This window comes from Pteropus medius, unplaced genomic scaffold (genome assembly GCF_902729225.1).
Source record: "Pteropus medius unplaced genomic scaffold, Ma_sr-lr_union100, whole genome shotgun sequence".
In the NCBI taxonomy this organism is placed as follows: Eukaryota; Metazoa; Chordata; class Mammalia; order Chiroptera; family Pteropodidae; genus Pteropus; species Pteropus medius.
In genome coordinates, this window is record NW_024354500.1 from 18970850 (window position 1) to 18983174 (window position 12325).

At 38.1% G+C, this 12325-nt stretch overlaps 1 protein-coding gene and 1 pseudogene across 2 annotated transcripts in view; both read right to left on the reverse strand.

Moving 5' to 3' along the window:
* KCNQ5 (potassium voltage-gated channel subfamily Q member 5) overlaps positions 1-12325 on the reverse strand; it is a 451448-nt gene that overhangs the window by 34803 nt on the left and 404320 nt on the right. The window lies entirely within an intron of this gene.
* Positions 8675-8794, reverse strand: LOC120595065 (uncharacterized; annotated as a pseudogene).

Here is a 12325-nt window from a genome sequence, read left to right on the forward strand (position 1 = left end):
CCTGAATGTCACAATCATAACGATGGCAGCAGGACTTTACCCTCCAGCTAAGAGTTTGGATAAATACTCTCCAGGGAATCTGAGCAGCCCAGCAAAAAAGAGCTAAATATACTGACACCAGAAAATTTCCAAGAAATGGCCGATCCAGATCAACCTTTGACCCAGTAAAGGTCAAAGTTGATAGGCTTCAATCAAATGGTTGAAAATTCTAGTCACCCTTGCCATCTTCCACACTTCATTATGAGGAGACATCTAAGGTTTACTAAATACCTGAGGAAATCTTCCCATACAAAATAGAGGTCAAAATAAACTAGAAGGAAATAGAAATTAAGGAAGAATTTCAAAACATTGCCATTAATATCTTTACAGAGATAAAGCAACATACTGTATCTATGAAACAAAAATAGGAAGCTAAAACACAGGGACACTTAGTAAACAACAACAATAAGAAACCTTAGAAATAGCAGCAGAAATAAAAATCTCAATAAGAGGTTTGGTCGATAAAGTAGGCCAAAACTCCTAGGAAGTAGAGCTATAAGAGGTGAAAAATAGAAGAAAGATAAGAAAATCAGAAGTCCAGTCCACAAGTTCAACCTCCAAATAACGGATTTCTATATGAGACAACAAAAAAATGAAGGGAGGTGATTATACAAAACAATAAAATATTCCAGAACAGACGGTCATGAATCACCACTTTGAAATGACCCCTTGAGTATCCACTGTAGTAGATAAAAATAGACCCATACCAAGAAATATCATGAAAATTCAGAATACTGGAGACAAGAAGTGAATTCTATAAGTTTCTAAAATAAACAAACACACAAAAAGCCCACTGCTCACATGTAAAAATCAGAATGCCTTTCTACTTAACAGTACTGAAAACAAGCACACAGGGTTCAAATGCTTTTGAAAGTCTGAAGGGACATTATTTCTAGCCTCAATTCTTCTGTATCCAGCCAAACTCCTAAGTAGCATAAGGATGGACAAAAGCCATTTCAGGCACGAAAGATCTCAAAAAATTTGCTTTTCTTGCACTCTTTCTTAGGAATGTACTGGAGGATGCACCTCATCAAAATGGGAAAGTAAACAAAGAGAGAAGGAAATGCAGGCACAGGAGACAACAAGAATCGCAGGATGATGGTGAAGGAAAACCCCTGTGTGACCCCAGTGTGAAGGCAGAGAGGGTAATTGGTCCCTGTAGGACTAGTGAGAACCAAGGGACAGGCACATTGACAGCTGTCAGCATCACGCCTTCTGTCATCATGCCATCTTTTCGCAGGAAAAAAAAATTGGAATTTTACTTTCTGAAATAAGAATAAATCAAGAAAGACAAGAACATGAGACTCTGTAAACTGGGAATTCAATCTGAAAGAAAATCAAAAGAAATTCAAAAGATAATGGCCATGCAAGCAAACTTGGAGGGCAGTCAGCTCAACTGAAAAAGGGATGGAGGTTTTCAGGAGGGCTTCTCCAAGAAAAATCACGATGGGACTGATTGGTTACTTGTTGTAACTGACTTTGTGGAAAATTTTACTGAGAGATTTTTGGAAGATGTGAGGAAAATTATTGCCCCATTTTCACATGCTTCCTTATCAGGTGGTACCCAGCAATGCACATGGTCTTCGACCCACATAAGAGTCTTCAAGTACAGTGGTTCCCCCTTACCCAAGAGGAGTACGTTCCAAGACCCCAGTGGATACCTGAAACCACAAATAGTACCAAACCCAGTATGTTTTTCTCCACATGTACGTATACGTTATGATTTGTCTTTGGTGTATCTGAATTGGCAGCATCACTACTCTTGAATTTTCGCAGGGGTAGTCATTACTAAGGAAAATAAGCATTACTTGAAAACATAAACATTGTGATAGCATGATAGTCCATCTGATAACCGAGTTAGCTACTAAGTGACTAACGGATGGGTAGCTATGCATACTATGCACAGTGCCTGCCAACTGCACGAAGCTTGGTTACTGGGAGATTCAGTCAAAACAGTAACCTACCATGTTTCCTAAATACACTAACCAACACTCTTTGATTTGGAAAACTTGATTTTTATTATTTGTTCTCAGGTTTGTTAATTAGCAACATTCAGAAAAACTAAATCACACTAATGAGGGATCTTACTCATGTAAGCTACTACTGCACTTTCTCCTCAAGATCAAAGATCCCAGGTACACTGATTGACTAGGTAATTCATGTCTTATCAGCATCTTAAATTATGTTAATTATGATACAAATTTCTCTAAGATTCTTTATTAAGAATTGTCAATTAACCTTACTTACTGGTTAGCAGAAATGCTGGCAAAATTTCATGGAATAGTTCCTGACACTTAATTAAAAGGAGTCCTTTTGTTTTGAGCGATGATATGAAGTACTAGAGATTTTTGAAAATAATTAGTATCGTCTTCACTGCTAAAATTGCTGATCACACCATAATAATGGCTTAGTAACTGCCCATAGGTAAAAAGAAAAAAAAATGTAAAAACTTTTTTCTTTCTTCTTTTTAATTTCATGTTACTATATTCATTATCTTTATTCAAATGAGAACACTGGAGTATGTTTTTATGTGTTCTTTTAAAATTATTGCAACTATAAAGCAATACAGGAATTTTGTTATCTCCTTAAAAATCACTCAAATACCCATTTTATTGAAAACCTTAGCATTCAGTTATTCAGCAATAAAGACTTTTACTAATATCACACTCTATGCTTCAATGATACTTCTCATTTGTGTGGGGGCTTTTTACAGTCTTAAAGCAATTTTTATCAACAATGTTACTGAATTGACTAAATAACTAAATATTAAACCAATTATTTGTTCATTCTATTCATCATTCATTTACAATAAATATTTTTAAGTAACTATTATGTGCCACACGCTGCACTGTCATATAGTAAACCAATGCCTCTCTTCCAGAATAAATGAACTATTGTCATCTTTAATAAAGGCAATGATCTCTGATAAATAGTAATAGCATGAGGTATAATAAAGATACATCATTCTTTTTGTGATTATATAAATTATTCAACAAGAGGACTCTTAAAACTCAGTCTAAGGAATGAAGGAATAAAGTTTGAACAAATAACTTTTCACTTCCATTTACTACAGATAGAAATTGCCATTAGGAACTGGAAGGAGGGAAGATGAAAACATGCAAATTAATAAAGCCTAGCACTTTAACTCATGAAAATTAATGTAGAAATTAACATTAGTGAATTAATAAATAATAACAATACATTGAATTTATTACCTATTCTGTGCTGGGCATTGTACAAGGATTTGATATACATTATATCTCATTATTTCACACGAAACCATATTAGGTAGGTATTAGTCCTGCTTCTTTAAAGAAAGATAGATAGAAACCACAGTGAGGTTAAATCACTTGCCTCATCTCACCCAATCTGGTGGGGGAACTAGGATTTGAAACATTTTATCCCAGGACTGGTTTTCTCACCAGTGTGTCAAATTACTTCAGTTTTTTATAAATTTCTTGAGAACTCACCATACTCAAGTTATCGAGTCTTTCCAATTGAAAAGAAAGACAAAAAACTCCCAGCTTTGTGAAATCATTTAAAAAAAACCCAAAAAAACCTCATACACACACTAATTGACTTTTGCAGACTTTTGTAGTTCCACTAGCAAATTATCTAAGTTTGTAATCAGTGCAAGGTAAATTCACAGCCTAGCAGGACTGCCTCTATTAGAATGATTGTTCAGGTAATCTTAGCCAAGCCAAGTGATTTATAGCAAAACAAAGGGCAATCACATGCAGATAATTGGGGCAGTCAGTGGTCTGCACCTGACAGCATCATCTTAGACACCCTTCTCTCACAGCAAAATAATTGAATGAGGTCAGATTAGAAGAGATCGATGGATTGCTCTTGCCATTCTAAACTAAGACAGTCTCAAGGAGAAATATTTTGAATCAATGACAAAGTAACTAAAAAATACTTATTTAATCCTGTCTCCAAAAATATGAGATCTGTCTTCTTTGAATCATATTCAGAGACATCTGATGTCAATCAAAGCAGTCATGGTTTTCAATGCCTGACAAACTGTGGAATTATAAATATGCATTATTCATTAACCAAATCTTTTGGGAAATTCAAAATAGATATGATAAATTTTTTTCCAACTTTCAATTCTTATTAGCCTAGCAGTAATACTGTCAGAAAACGGCAATGTGTAAACCTGCATACCATTTGGGCTAGCCTGGCCGGAGATGGCAACATATAAGTGTTGCTTTCAAAAAATAATGGGAATTACTGGTGCATTACCTTAATCGACACTTGAAAAGAAAGGGAGAGAATATTTCTGGTGTATATATCATGACAAGGGACATGGCTTGAGCAGATTTGCCATATTAGTTGAAAAAGAAGATAAATAATTAACCTAACACTAAACTTACAGCTGATTTACACCAAGTTTCATTCACTCATTTATTAGTGATGTGACTTATGTGCAAGAAAACATACTAAGCAGCATGGTAGAACATAAAGAGCTCGGGAATGTACCTAAATGCAATTTCAAACCTCAACTTTGGCATTTAGATTGAGCTACATGGGCAAGTTATTTATGTTTTCCAGGTCTAGATTTTCTTATCTGCAAAATGTCTGTGCGGGTATTGAATGAACCAATAGAAAATGCCTAGTCAATGCCTGACATATATTAGGTGCTAACAATGCTGTCTTCCTTCTCTTTCCTTCTTAGGCTCTAGATATGGAGGAAATTTAAAAAAGGAAAAAATAAATCAGACATAGAACCAATAGGATATTATTGCAAAGAATAAAAGTGAATAAAATACAAATGACTGGGATGGTAGATTGCAATATTGGCCGCAATACTCACAGCTCACCTTAAGAGGTGGAACCTCTTTCCCCATTCCTTGTATTTGGCTTGTTCTTGTGATTTACTTTGATCAACAGGATGCAGTGGACATCACTCTGTGAGAGTTTGAGCCTAAGCCTCAATAGGCCTTGTAGGCTCTGCTTTTATTGATTTAGGAACCCACCACCACCATGTGAAGCAGCCCAAGCTGCTGGAGACTGAGAGACCATGTGGAGCAGAGATGATTCAGCCCAGTTGGCCCCTTCTTAGGCCAATCAGCCCCCAGGCAACCCAGCATCTGTGATCGGATGTGTGAGTGAGTCCAGCCAAGACCAGAAATACTGCCCACCAACAGAACTGTGGGCTAGATAAATGGTTGATGCCACTAAATCGGGGTGGGGAGAGGATAGTTTTGCTGCAACAGATAACTGATACAGATATAAGAAAATATGAGGACACGACATTTTTCAACCAAAACAAAATCATGGGAACACAGGCTCAAACCAATTTTGGGAAAGAACAGTCACCGACTCCAACAGAATGATATGGTACAGCAGTTGCTATTGCATTAGATTAGTGAAAGATGCAAATTTCTCACCACTGGGAATTAAGGATTTCATGTGCAAATGAAACTTTGTAACTGGAGGTACAGAGATTAATTTTCCCTAGGTAATATTCTTCTGAGGTTCCTATATTCTCAGAGCCCAGGAACTGTTGTTATGCATTGTACATGGCAACAGAGGAAAAAGATGGCAAGAGAAGAAATGCTGGGAAAAATTAGACATTGAAAATAAAAGGAATTTGGGACAATGTAAGTGAGTTTCATACTGCAGAAAGCAAAGCCTGGGTAACGTGTCTTTTTCCTGTGTCAGCCATCCGTTGCAGAAAAAGGATCCTGGCCTTTCCTCAACCTTTTTCTTTTTTTTCTTCTTCTTTACCAAGTAGAGCACACCATGAAAGCGATTAAATACAATTTTAAAATTGTGTCATATTGGTTTCTCTTTGTGAAGCAGACAACTAAGTATGCCTTTGAAGGAAATAATTTGAAATCTACGAATAAAAAATCACCGTGCAGCTGCAAAGTGCTTCTCTTAAATACGGGCTAAATTCTGTGATTTGTGTAATGGGTAACTTTGTGCTTATTTCGTGAGAATTTCAGAGTTCACCCTCACAGGTTATTTCTGAAAAGTGTGAAGTCTGAAGAGGAAAAAGATGCCTTTTGTCCTCTTCCTTCCCCCGTTTCAATCAATATTGTAAGTAGAATGGGGCTGGGTGGTAAATCTTACAGATAAATAGCAGGTTCTTTGAAGTGGTAGTCATTGTGTCTACTCACTTTGCTCCCTTTGGTGACCAGGAAGATGCTAGCCCTGAGTAGCAGCCCCCAAATACTTGCTGACTTGAATTGAAATCCACCAGTTGAAGACTTATTCAAATTCTGTGAATGCTCCACTATGGAGCAGACACATATACCTCATAATGATAAGAGGATAACGACACTTGACACACTTCTCAGGGAATTAAGGGCTACAGCTGACAGTGAAAAGGGAAGAGGAAGAATGAGACTAGTGAGAGGTAAGAAGCAATAGAAATCACTTTTCTCTGTGTCAAAGAGAGATGAAACTAGGGTCAGGACAGAAAATGTGTCCCTGTCATTCCTCAGCCAATATTTCCCTCCCTCTTCTCCTTTTCAGTTTGGGATTGCCAGGGAAGATAGAGGTAATGGCCAAGGAAGAGACAGCAGTTTCAGAAACTTGGGTTTGGAAGAAAATTTCTTAGGGGTTGTCAGCTTGATTTTGTTAAAGGCCCAGAAATTCCCAAGTGTTGGTCATCCATGTTTGGTTTGAAGATTTTCAATGACGGACTTCATTCCTTGGGTGTGGGGTCTCTAATTGCTAGGCTGTCATGATGTTGAGATAAAAATTGGTAGTACACCACTGGGTCTGGTCCTGCCCTTTGAAGTGACCAAGAACATCTCTTCAACCTTCTGAAGCAGCTGAAGGCTGGTTGCACATTGTCAAAAAGAGAGCAGTGGGGTAGAGGTTAGAACACATACTAAGAATGGAATATAATCGTGTAGTTCTAAGGCGATTAAGGTTGAGCTTTGTTTTTGTTTTTTTAAATTATAATACGTAGAATACTGGATATGAAATAGTCAAACTAGAGGTCACAAACCTAAATGCCTTTAGAGGCAGGCAGGTAAAGGAAACATTTGAAAGGGGTGGAGGTTGGTGGTTGGGGTTCCTGGAAAGACAATAGAGAGTGGTGAAAATCTGCCACTTGAAAGACATACCCACTTTAAAAGCACTTGTGGGTAGCCAGCTCCTCCTGGTATTTACCCCTTTGTACCAGTCCTGGTCTGTGTGCCCACTAGCATATATGATGGTATGTCACTTATGAGGTTAGACTAAAAAAGACCGCAGCTTCTGTCTTGGATACTCTCTCTCTTTGTTATCTGCATGTCATAAGGATATTCAGGTAACCTATGGCGTGGCTGATGTAGCAAGAAAATGAGACCTTCTAGCAAATGCTCCAGTGAGCTTGGAAATGGATCCTCCCCCAGGTGAGCCCTGAGAAGACTTCGTGCCCAGAGAGAGCTTGACTGCAACCCCATGAGAGACTCTGTGCCAGAATCATCCAGCCCAGCTGCTGCTGAATTCTTGACCATAGAAACTGTGAGATTATATCTGGTGTTTTAAACTGTCAAGTTTGGGGCAGATTGTTATGTAACGATAGATAACTAATACAGCATTCTAATTCATTTTAGAGCACCAGTGTACACAGGCACATACACTTTGCTCTGCTATTGAAACAGAATTCAGAGCTCCAGTTTACAACCCTGGATTTCTCAATAAACTCTGGATCTGTGGAAGCCAGAAAGGTATGGCTTAAGGTTGTACTTAGAGGTCACTTTGCAGCTCAGATTCTGCTGGAAGGGAGGAGATGGAATCCATGTACAGCTTATATCTTAAGCAGGGAACTATTTCTCCCACTAGTAGGAACAAAATATATTTTTTCTAATCACTCTAGGGTGATAGCAAATGTTGGAGCAGAAGCTAGAAATATCTGGACAGAAATACTGTTCTATAATACAAAAAGTACTTGGAATAGAATAGAAATCCAGGGGAAACTTAGATTCAATCAAAAAGGAAATATATTTCCCAAGTAATTAAAAACCAGAAACAGGCATTTCACAAAAAGTATTGGAAAAAGCAACGCTTACCAGAAATATAATAAATACTTAGTTGCTTAGAGTTTTATGACCAGAGCCTGAGACGTTCCTTCTCTACACCCCCCTTCCCATACTAATAATAATAGCCTTGGGACACAGAAGTAGATCTTAGAGGGACAGGAACAGTATAAGACACACAGGAGAGGACCAGGATGTCTTTGAATGAAGAAATTACCGATTGACTGAATGAGGAACCTGTATGACTAAAGGAAAAGGAAACCTATGGACCAAAATTCAGAAAATTCCTCCAAGGTAATGGTTTTCACGAATTCTTTAGTGAAGAAAAACTGAAAGCGTGTTTCAGAATCCCACTGAATATCCTCTGTAGGCTTTTGCATAGAATTATGCTAACTATTAAGTCAGGTATAGAGAGAGCTACAGAGTGTTGATTTCCAGAGTTTAGAGTCCAGTCATTCTCAATAAATCCTTTTGCTTTGTTGTGAAAGAAAATCTTCAGGTTTTGGTACAGCTCACAGGAGTGGGATGCTCCTTAGTCAGGATTTTCCCTGCCAGGGATGTGTACAAACAGATTAAGCCGAAGCCCTAATAGAATACTGTTTGGTTTTTTTTTTTTTGGTCAGCTTACAATCTCTTATTTTTTAAATTTTTTACACCTACAGCACCTGGTCTTCCTAGGTGGTCTCCCATCCAAGTACTAACCAGGCCCGACCCTGCTTAGCTTCTGAGATCAGACGGAATCGGGCTTGTTCAGGGTAGCATGGGCCGTAGACTAAAATACTGTTTTAACAAGAATTATTTCTGTCAACGCAATGCAGAGTCATTTTCACGTAATTTCCAAAAGTGCCAGGAAGCATCACATATTGAGGAAAATTATAATCAAAGTCTAGCTGAAGCTGGGCCATCAAAATGGAAAACCAGGAAAAATGTTAAGTGCAATGCAGTGCTTGGCCTTTTTTGTGCTAACATCAAAAATGTCTGCTGGGAAGACTGAGAAAAACATGAGAGAGGAAGATGCTATTAGAAAATAAGTGTAAAAGTGGATTAGTATAAGATGAAAGGTCTATGTGCATAAATTAGACAAATATAAAATATCGATAGCATGCGATTTATACTACTTAGAAGAAAACATCCATTGTTGGTAAAGGAATCTGTTAGTCAAGATAGTTGTCAAAACCACGGCACTAAAATGCTTCCTTTTTGTCAGTATTCTCATCAACTTAATATTGATAATCTCAAACGAGAGTTTTAGGAGACTGATGGACCCAGAAGACAGAGGTTAAAGAAGGGAGGAAGGGGATGTACTTAATATCTTCAAAAGTAGTTGAGGGTTTTGGAACTCTGTGCATTTCTACTCTTTTGCTATTTTTAGGGGAGACCAAGTTAGTTATCATTAGCCTAAAAAAAAAAAAAGGAGTCTCCAAGGCAAGCAGCTTGAGGAGTGAGGCGTGCTGGGGCTGGTGAGGAGGTGAGGGAGGCAACTGGGCCCGTTTTTTCTTGGTGGTGGTGTGTGGGCATTCTTCCTCCTCACTTTCACCACAAAGTAGAAAAAATTTCTTGGCTCTATGAGACACGATCAGAGGTTGCTTCCCAATATCTGATCTCTGAACATAAGTCCTCAAATCTATCCAGTCACCCCCCTTTGACCCATGTGCTTCAAAGGGAGTTTGGCCCCAGATCCGGGTGCTGGATCCTGACTGGTGACGGCCAATGCCCATTCTTATTACCAGTGACTATTTCAGGCATGAGACCCAATTCTGCAAAAATAAGATATGAATAGACAGTCCTCTTCACTTTAAGAGGAGATACCAACATAAGATGGTCCCTTTTCTATCTCTCAAAGTGTTGTGTCTGGATAAGATGCTTGGGGCTGCTGTAGCCATCCTGCTCCCCGCCTGAGGGGGAGGCAGGCACAAAGACTGGCAGAGTTGAAAGAAGACTTGAGAATCATAGAAGAGCGAAGCCGGGATCCTGACGGTCCTTGCTGGGAGTTGTCCTACCTCTGACCTTCTTTTGATGTGGTTTTATACATTTCATTTTGTTTAAGGTATTTGAATCTGCTTCTTTTGTGCCCTGCAACCGAATGCACCCTATCTGGCTGAGGGGAGAAAGGAACATGGAAGAAAGAAGAGATTAATTAGCAGTGCCTGAACAAACTGGCCTCAAGGGACACCCATGATTTAGAAGGTATTCCACATCTTCAGCTCACCCAGCCTCTGCTCAGGTGAATCCTTCACATCTCCTGCACCCAGATCGGGCTACTCTTTCTCATCAACATCTAGTGAGGATGTACCTCCCATAGTAGCTAGCAAGGGCCCTGAGGATTGCTCAGCAGAATCGATATGTTCCCCTTAAGTGGAAAAAATGTTAAACATGTTAAAACATGCAGGTTATACATGTACGTGGGAGATATAATGTATGAGCATTACAGGGTGGAGCTATCTCAAGCTACCTCCTTATCCTCCTCTATAAAGATTATTGTACTGAGTGTAATTCTGAAAGGTGTTCCCAAGTACAGCAAGGTCCAGCAAGTATAGCCCTCCTGGGTAGCAAACTAGTCACCAGAAATCTGGACTTTCTTCTAGCTCTATCTTAGTTGGACTCTTGTGGATTTTGGCTGCTAGGTATTCCTTTTTCTTGTCGTCTACCGTTTTCCATTTGCTCGTCCTCTATTGACAGCCATTTATATCTTGACACTACCTTTTGCATCTTGAAACAGGCCTCAGATGATTTCATCATTTACTTCCCTCTCTCCCTGTGTAAACGAACACAGACCAGCATGACTGCTATTCTGAGCCTCTTCCCAGATATTTGATCAAAACAGAGAAGGGCCATCTAAAGGTCATTTCCCCAATTTGCCTAATCTTTTAGCTCTGGCAGTCTTTGAAGGTGATATAGTTCAGAGATTTGGGCACTGGGTTGGGAGAAAGACAGGATGGGATAGTGGCAAGGTCAAATGATTTATATGGCAAGGGGATCTGACCAATTGCAGATAGAAGAGTGAATGCAGCTGAGGGAGGAGGGGTGGCAGAGAAAAAGAAGAAATGAAAGATGCTTAAAGGGAAACTGATGTGACATCTGGGAGCACATCTGAAAGTATGTCCTAAAGGAGGACTGTGAAATTAGACTCCTAGGTGTGTACTGTGGCTCCCTCACTTATATGTGTTAGACTTTGGGAAAGTTACTTAGCTTCAGTCTCAGTTTCCTCATTCATAAAATGGGGATAATAATGAACTTACTTCACAAGGGTATTAGAAGAATTACTTGAAATAATAGTAGAGCATTTAGAACAATGTCTGCCATAGAGAAGGATCTAATAAATGTTTTCTATACTACCTAATTTCTTTTTATTTTATTTTTAAAATAAAATTGTATATATTTAAAATGTACTACATGATGACTTGGTATACATATACACAGTGAAATGAAGTTATGGTATAATTATACAATGGAACATTATTCATCTTAAAAAAGAAAGACATCCTGCCACTTGCAACAGCATGGATGAAACTGGAGGACATTATGCTAAGTGAAATAAGACAGACACAGGAAAAAAAAAACTGCATGATCTCACTTACCAGTAGAATCTAAAAAAGGCATATCCTACCTAATTAAAAAAAATTACATGAAGAGTCTTAAATATCATTGATTGACTACTGAAACATTTTTATTTCTTATTATTGGATTTAAAAACTAAAAATACTATTCATATCATGTCAGTCAAAATAAATTTGCTATGGCAACACTGCACCAGTTCTTTATAGTTTATTTCTTGCTAAATTTCTTTTGTTTTTCTATTATAGTATCTTTCAATAACAGGCCCATTATTTTCCAAATGTAATGGTTATTAGCTTAAAGGCCAACCTGAATTTCCATTATTCTTTTTGCTATTCTTCCACTCTCCCTGAGCTAATGGGCAACGAAATGTCTAAAATATGTAAAGGAAAGAGAGAAGTAGAAGAAAAGAACCCTTAAAATAAATAAGCAAATAGATCTGGAATATTTGGGAGCTGGCCGGAGTGTTACATATTATTTTCTATGAATGGTAAGTGGATTTTTAGAAATATTTATAACCTGGAAAGGCACTATAAATAAAAATATATGAGTGAAGTTTACTTCAATTAAAGTTACTTTATTATTTTTTTTCCTGTAAAAAGAGAACTTCCATTTTTCCAAGACCTAAAGTTGAGTTAAATCAGACGTAAAGATTCTGAACTATTAGATCAAACAAAGCATGATCTCTTCACGTGGGCAGCCAACAAAACTACTTCAACAGAAGAGCAATCAGGCCTCCTGTCACTTGG